The sequence below is a fragment of the Grammomys surdaster genome, unplaced genomic scaffold, assembly GCF_004785775.1.
Source record: "Grammomys surdaster isolate TR1022 unplaced genomic scaffold, NIH_TR_1.0 187, whole genome shotgun sequence".
Lineage (NCBI taxonomy): Eukaryota > Metazoa > Chordata > Mammalia > Rodentia > Muridae > Grammomys > Grammomys surdaster.
The window spans coordinates 3,212,306-3,221,422 of NW_021604632.1; positions in this window are offsets into that span (position 1 = coordinate 3,212,306).

The following is a 9,117-nucleotide window of genomic DNA, read 5'->3' on the forward strand; positions in this document are numbered from 1 at the left end:
CCGGGAGGAAGGAAAATGGACTTGACATTGTGGTCTATGGGTCTATAAAATTGTTGCCTTGACAGCAAAGTTCTGGGCTTTCCAGAAGGAAGTATTATCAACCTATTAAGCTCATCATGGTTTGCAGAAAGCAAATGAGGAAATTTAAATTTAAAGATTAGTATTGGATCAAAACAGGAAAAGTATATGTTTTATCATAATTGAAAATTTAAGGGCAATCTGAGCCTGCAGCACAGGCCAAGACCCTAATCATTTTAAGGCCTTCCCCCAAGAAATAAAGCAAGTTTAAAGCCAGTCTGGCTAACTCAGTAAGATCTTATCTCAAAAATAAAAAGCAGAGAGGCTGGAGCAATGGCTCACTGGTTAAGAGTACTTCCTGCTCTTGAAAAAGGCCTGAGTTCAGTTCCCAGCACACACTTGGAAGTTCACAACCATGCCTAACTCCAGTTCTAGGGACACTGATGCCCTCTTATGATATCTGTGGCTACTCCATGCAATTGGTGCATATACATCTATGCAAGCAAAACACTCATATACATAAGACAAAAATAAATAAATCTTAAAAAGTGAATAGCAAGATGGCTAGTGGGTAAAAGCATTTGCCACTTCCAAGCCTGATGACTTAAGTTCAGGCCTCAGATTCCAAATGGTAGAAGGAAAGAATTAACGTCAAAAGTTGTCCAGTTGCCTTCTGACCTATACACATGTGCTGTGGCTTGTGCATACATATTCATATAAAACACACACACACAAAGTAAATAAATAAATATAAAATGTTCTTCCAGCAAAATAGACACTAAAAATAAAATCTGGGTATGTAGCACAGTGCCTAGCATGCAGAAGGCCCTAGGTTCAAGTCTCAGTGTGAATTATCTAAGCTGCTATTCAAGAGAGACCTTTCATGCTGATACACCAGTTCCTTGAAAGCAGGTGCAGATTGGAAAACACTGTCATTTCAAGCCCCTGCAAAACCTTTTCCTGTGTATTGACCACAGAAGGAGAGAGCTTAGACATGGTAAATAGGGAGATCTGAATGTGCATGTAACTCCCACTAGCATTCTGATGAAATGTCTTAGTGACATTAGTCTTTGGCTTACACACACACACCTACACACACACACACACACACACACACACAATATAAATGATCATTGGTATACTTTCCTGGAGAGGGAATCCATGAAGGTGTCCTGTGGCAAGGCAAAGAATGTGGTAGCTGCCCAGCCCATAAAGCTCAACACCATGAGCCCAGCAGTGAAAGTCTAGAGAGCTGCTTGTATTAAGTCAACAAAGAAAGGCTACGGCAGCTGGAGTCTGATGGCCAGTGAACAAAAGGTCCTTTCTCACTCAGAAAGGATGGAGTCCTGCTGGTAGACTCGACACACACTCCCTTCTCCAACATCCCATCACTTAGAGCACCAGCATGTCTAGGGACTGCTCCTCACACTCAGGGCAAGTCTTTCTCTCCCAGTCATATCCCCACACATTAAGCTTTTCAGGAAGGAGTTCCTGCATTTCATGGGTCTTTGACATCTCTGACTCCGCTAACTATGACCAACCATCACAATGGTTCAGTTTGTTAAGTATCACCTACACTCACATCACCATCCAACAGGTCTCTCATCTGGCAGAACCAAAGTTCTGTATTCGTCAAATACTAATCCCTCCACTCACTAGCCCTCAGTGACCACCTTTCTGCTCTAGGTTGAGTTACATAGATAGTTCAAATATACAGAACCACAGGATGTGCCCTTCTGTGTCCAGATGAATTTACTCAGCATAATGTCTCAAAGTTCATCAGATTGTACCAAGTGACAGATGTCTTTTTTTTTAAAGATCACATAATATTCCGTTGTGCATATAAGCCACATCTTCTTTCTTCCTTTACGGTTGAATGGGTATTATAATGCTGTATGTTTTGGCTACTGTGAATAATGCTGAAATGAAATGATACACGCAAGTATCTCTTTGACATCCTTTGAGATATATAACCAGAAGTAGAATGGATGGATAGTATATAAATTCTGCTTTTGAGTTCTGTGTGTGTTTGTGTCTGCGTATGTGTGTGTGTGTGTGTGTGTGTGTGTGTGTGTGTGTGTGTGTGCAGGTGTTCTAGTGTTTACAGATGCCTGTTATTGAGATTGTGTGTCTTCCTCAATTGCTTTCCACCTTCTTGTTTTTGAGGTAGGGTGCCTTACTGAACCTAGAGTTCACTGATTTGACAGAACTACCTATCAAACTCCAAGATTTCCCTGTTCCCACCTTCCCAAAGCTAAAATTACAGACATGCCCCACCGTGTCTGGTTCTTTACATAAGTGCTATTGATCCAGACTCAGGTTCTCATGCCTGGGCAGCAGGCACTTTATCAACTCAGCCATCTCTCCAGCCTCTTTATTTGTTTAAGGAACTTCTACACTGCCGATAAGTATTCTGATCTAATGTATGCTCCCTTGTCTATGATTAGTGACTTCCCCTTCATTCGAGTCACTGTCCTTGTCCATGACCTTCTAATAGTCTTATTACCCCGTGGTTTGCTCATTGTTCTTAGGTAACACTAGCTGGGGTTCTTTAAGCTTCTTGAATTTATATGTACATGTCTCACCTCAGATTTACACACGGGCCCATTATTTCAACAAAAATTCTTTTTCTTCCTTTTCATTCTGACGCCCCCGTGATCTGTACGGCCCGATACCACGTGGGCTGTTTCCTCTGCCTTGACTTTTCTCTACCCTTTGGTTTTCTCTTGTAGCTTTCTAGCATGAGCGTTTGGGGTGTCCTGCCTTCATGGATGTTCATTCTGTGGTGTCAGTTCCAGAGTTCTGGTGTTGAGCTCCTGCAGCCAGCAGTAGAATCCAGCGCCTGCGCTCTTCATCTCTGGGCTTTCGACTTCCGTGTCTCTTCTCTATAGCTTGCCTCTCAGCAGTCCTTCCACTGTTTTCCTCGTTTGCTTTTTTCTCCTGACATTCTTATATCACTGAACATCCTTGTGAAAGTTGTTTTAAATCATTTGTGTAGCAATTCCTGTGTTTGGCATGTTTTTGTTTTGGGTTTTTGTTTTGTTTTGTTTTGGGTTTCTTTGGTTTTGTTTTTTGTTTTTTTGTTTTGTTTTGTTTTTTGTTTTTTAACGTTAGTTTCTGGAGATTGACTGCCGTTTTGATTGGAGTGTGTATCCATGTTTCCTCATATGCCCTGCTGTCTTCTGTTGGGACTTGGGTATTTAAAAGTCAGCCATGTCTCCAAGTCGTATGATTTTGTTTTATACAGAAATGTTTCACTTGTCAGTCATCGGCGCTACAGACTGGGAACCTCTCAAGCCTTTTAAAAGACTTCTTCCTTTGAGGGCTTGTGTGTGTCATCTCATGAGAGTTTGCCAGCTCCACCATAGGCAGTCCCCCTGTAGACAAGCTCCAGTGTTATAGACAGGCTATGATATTATGGTAAGTGGATCAGCTCCCTTCTCATCGCTTCTAAGCCGGTTCCAGTTCTTCCTAGCGTTTAGATTCAGAGAAGACAGAAACTTCCCCGGAGAGTGATTGGGAGCTAAGAATTTTCTCCTGATCACACATCACCACACTCAGAGAAGAGCCGGCCCCAAGGAGTGAGATTCTTCAACCACATTTCCATTCATAGGACTTCAGGCTTTCCCAGGCTGCTGGAACCTCTTACCTGGTGTTTAGATTTTTTCATCAGACAAACTGGGTATATATCATAGTTAGATTGATATTTCTGATGGAGGGAACGAATCAGAGGCTTTCTATTTTACCATTTTGCTAATGTTATTTCTCAAAATTGATAGTTTTTATTAACAAAAATAATATAAAACAAACAATAATTTTTGGTCAAAAGCCCTCTCTCAAATATATTTATAACGCTTACAAACATTGTTTCCTGCCTATAACCATTGAGTATACAGAATTAAGCATGGGGCTGAAGAGCTAACTCGGGCATTAAGAGTGAGCACCGATCTTCAGAGAACTAGAGTTGCTTCTCAAAAGCTATCTGGAGCAACTGCCAGTAACTCCAGCTCCAGGGAATTTGTCACCCTCTCTGGTTTTCATGGGTAACTTCACTCACTTGTATATATCCCATGGATAAATACACATCCACCCGATTAAAAACTTCCAACAAAATCTTTTCAAAAATAGGCATTGATGTTATTGTTGTATTTAGTCAACCTTTGGCAGGATCAATATTTTATAAAAGTGTTTATTTTATTGTGTCCCATTTCTAATCAAGAGACTTGTTCTGTAACATACATCCATCCATCATTTTTTTTACTAGCAGTTTTATGTTGCTCTGAGTGCTACTTTTCCTTGTAATCACTGTTAAGAGTAGTGATTACTGTGTTGTTAATGCATATAGTAAGTTTTGAAACATTACAAATAATTAAGCTTTAGCAGTGTGTCTTTTCTATTTATATCTCACCTGAGGCAACCGTCTGAGATTTAATGGACAGTTGGGATAAAAATTATTGGTTACACCAGATACTCCCTTAAGACACAGTAGTAATAAAAGATATTGATGGGTGGAAAGATGGCTTGGTGGTTAAGAATACCTCCTACACTTTCAGAGGACCCAGGTTTGGTTCCCAGCACCCACATGAGGCAAGTTACACACACCTGTAATACCAACCCCAGGGTCCAACATGCCTCCAAAGTACCTACACCCATAGGCACACACCCTCACCCTGATACATATGTAAGCGCATAATTAAGACAATAAAAATAAACCTTTTAAAATGTTATATGTTTGTTAGTGGATGTTGTCTTTAATGACATTTGAACATTTTTTTCAGCTTTAAACAAACTCTCAGTCCTAAAGATTTTATAATTACTAGAAAAATTACGAGGAGAGCGAATCTTCCTTTTGTATGTACATTCTCTTGTTGGTCATGGATATCGTCCATCATTTTGATACACTTACTACTACAGCTAATGAACTAGTACTGGTGTATGTTAACGAAAGACAATTCAGAGGCTCTTCCTTTTTACTGGAGATATTTTCTCTGCTGTAGAAATCCATTCAGAGTCCGTGTCATATTTAATACTCATGTCTTCTCAAGGTCCTCTCATCTAGGACAATTCCTCAAACTCCAAATGTTGGATCATTTTGACAGTTAGTGTCTATTGATTGGCTACTCAGCACATTCCTCTGATGGGAACTGTCTGTTGCTTTCCTCCTTGTTTTCCTCCATCAAACGAGGATTCTTTGTTTTGTGGAGGAAGACCACCCAAGCAGATGCCAAGCTATCACACCATGTCAAGGATGCTCACTGACATGGTGACTTAATATTAATGATGTTGATCTTGACACGTTTATGGAGGCAGTGTTTCTCAGGTTCCTCCACTGTGAAATGGTACCTTCTCTTTCTTTTATCTTCTTTGGCAAAAGTCACTATACGAACTTCTGACTTAAAAGAATGAGAAATTATGTACCTCCTACTTGAGGATAGAGGATCTGTATAAATCATGTGAGAGTCTTCTTCATGGCAGATTTGTGTGTTCTGCCGCCTTTATTTATTCATTCGACAATGTGGACTGATAGACATTTATTTTATCCATTGACTTATGATTCAGTACCACTTTATTTTGTATGTTATCATGGTATTATTTTTTTTTATTTTACAGTTTCATTTCTCTCTCTGTGAGTTGTCTTCCCCAAACATCTAAAGCTTTGGTCTTTGATTAATGGGGGACATTGTATGAATGTTACATTGTTGGTGGCTGTACGTTTTTATACATACAAACCCTGAGTTGTGTTTGAGGGGTGCAGTTATTACTTGGAAACAGAGTGATATATTCAAGCCTGGCTGTTATCATTTTGTTACATAGATTTAGAGTTATCTTTAATACAATGCTAATTACTACTTGCTCCTGAAGGTATGTATTCCCGAGTGGCTTAGACAATGCCATAGATACGTGTGGGTCTTTCCTATCTGACTGGTAAGAGTAGCAGTGTTCCTAGCCCTGGGCAAACGTCTATAATAGCTTTTAATAAGTGCTTGCAGCCTTTTTTTCTTTACATACCTGTACTGGTTAGTACTCTAGTAGTTCTCAAAAGAATAAGTGTTCAAGGTTCTCTCTCTGTGACCCTCTCTGACCTCTTGTTCTCTCTCTCTTATCAACTATATTGTCTGTCTCCTTTTAAAGAAATAGACCCATTTCCCCAACTCAAAGGACGCATAAAATCGAATCTGTGTTTCTCCTCCTATACCAGGGCTGGCAGCTGCGTACAAGCAGTAAGCTATGGAAACCGTAAAGGCCGCTTTGTTTCTCATCTTTTAGAGATCATTGAGTTATATGTAGGATCTTAAAACCCATTATTGGAGGTACTGTTCCTGTTATTTTATTTATTTCAGTTAAGAACCCAAATCTGACTCTTGTCCTTCTATAGATGATAGAAGTATAAAAATTAATAGTGTCACACTCTCTTGTTATCTGCACAATGAACAAGATATAGTATGAAAAATCTTCTTTCTAAACTATGTCCTGCAACAAAGTTTACCTCACTATGAGAGGATCTAAATATTTTTCCTTGGGTATCTCTTTAAGGCAAATGATTAGATATGCTATAAATAGTCTTCCCTAACTTAATATCTTGAGGAATTACAACACCAGTATTCACAGATAAGTGGGATTCCTTTTATTATTATACTTGATAGAGATGTTTTTGTTGATACAGAACAGTAAGTCTGACTCTAGTTCTAGGTAAATTTCACACATAAGAACAGTAGGCATGCAAAATTAGGGTGCTATTTCTAGAATAAGAAAATAAATCTTAAAATCCCCCCCAAACTGTTTTAAATTTGTTTCGCATAAGACAAAGCACAGAACTCCTTAAACAGGCTTAAAACCCAAGTATACTGAATAAGAGAGGTCAGTCTAGATCCCCCTAATCTGAACATCATGAATTTGGCCTTTTTGCCAGGGACTCACCAAGATGGATGGCAGGGGAAAATTATCTGATTCAGGATGGCTTGATGGAAGGAGAAAGCCAACATAAAAGAGAGAACGTGGGGACCCAGTGCTGAGAGTGCATATTTAATGTAGAGGACCTGGGTTTGATGTCAACACCCATGTAGGATAGTTTATAACTGACTGTAACCCCAGCTTCAGGGGACGCAATGCCCTTCTCTGCTTTTCACAGCACAATCCTATGCTCACACATATACATCAATAAGAAGATAAGTCTTTTAAAAGAAATAGAGTGTAGTTAGAGAAAGGGAGCATGAAGAAAAGAATGGTGATGGGGAGAGGATGTTTTTACCTCCTATTTTGTCTCAGTGAAATCTTAGAATACAGCATTGAGTTTCACTTCTCTGATAGAAAAAGCTTATCCCAGTAGGAATGCACAGCATTAGAGAATATCACGCTTAGATTGGTGATATCTTTATAGTGAAGTGATTTAAGCAGAAGGGAACACAGCTACTATCCAAAACAAAGAACTCAGTAGATAAGGACTTTGAAAAATTCTTGTATCTGTGAGCATTTATGTTTTAGAACTTGAGACTGCCTCGTGGAAAGTTTCCATTTCTTGGAATAATGAGGCAGAAACAGTTTTGGCCTCAGGCAGGTCCAGGGAAATCAAATCCACCCACCACCTAGATCTTTAGATCCATGACACACAGTGAGTTTCATGCCCAGCAGCCTGATGCGCCTTAAGGGAACAATTCTCCAAGTCTCAGGTAGAAAACTACTGTTAGAAAAGAGGGAGGGTGGCTGGCGTTAATCTCCTGCAAGTAAAAGTGGCCATTATGTTCCCAAGCACAGCAATGGTACCATCTTCCCAGGTGGAGGAAAGTGACAGACAGTTATAGGGAGGGTCTGCTTGCTTTTCTTAGAGACTAAATTGTGTTCTGTGTGCTGTCAGGAAAACTAGTCCTAGAAGGTGGCTGTGTGCATGACATCACTTCATTTCTATGTACTGTTCCATACAATAGGTTATTAGCCACTTTACAGAGAAAGTTGCTCAGTCATAATAGCCCCATGTCGGACAAGCCAGATACAACATTTATATCAAAAGAAAGTACTGGAGCTGATGTCTCGATAGTACAGTTCTAGTATGTGTGGCTAGTATGTGTGAGACCCTAGATTCCATCTCTAGAATTCATACTGCCCTGATAGACTGCTTCTGGATATCATAATATGAGGATGATTGTCTAATACTGTTAGTAAAACCTAGTGAAAGTTTGATAAATGAATTCAATCATCAATTAAAAAAAGAAAACAAGCTTAAAATCTGTCAAATATTCTAATGATCATCATTATAAGTGTATTTGGTGTCTCCATGCATTTGGACCAAACAAGAGGCTTAGCATACTTAGTCTTAAATATCATAACATACAATACAGGTTATATCTGCCACAGCACCACAGTAGAACAGTAAACATGACCTTTCTGAGTTATAATAGTATTCCTGTCATAGTTTTAGATACTGTTAATCCAGATTAATTTTTTAATTAAAATATTTTATTATTGAAGTCTATCATATTTTATGCTATCTGATAGAGAAAAATTACCATAGTGATATGAACCTTTTATAACTCAAAACCCTTGGGAAAAATATTATTATTTAATTAAGAAAGCCTAAATTTCCTAGATGAGACACTTCATTTAAATTATGTTGTAATAATGCAAATATTATGTGATAATTCATACTGGTTGTCAGCTTGACAGAATTTAAATCACCTAGATAAACCGGTAGGCACATCTGTGAGAACATCTCTACAGAGGTTTAACTGAGGTAGGAAGACCCACCATGAGTGGAAGTGATAGTTACCATTCCCTGGACTGTGGCCCAAACTGAATAAAAGGAGAGCGTCAACTGAGCACTGCGTCCCTTTGATTCCTGGTTGAATATTCCATGACCAACTAGCTCATGTTCTTGCTGCTGTGATTTCCCTGCCACGATGGCTTATACCCTCAAACTGTGAACTAAAATAAACCATTTCTACTTGAATGCTTCTGTCAGATAATTTGTCACAGAAAAGAAACAGAAAATTGTTACCAGGAGTGGGTGGTGTTGCTGCGATTAAATACATCATGTGGTTCATGGTCTTTTGGCATTGTGGGAGGAATGTGGTAGAGTTTGAAACTGAAACCTAGAGAATCCCTAAA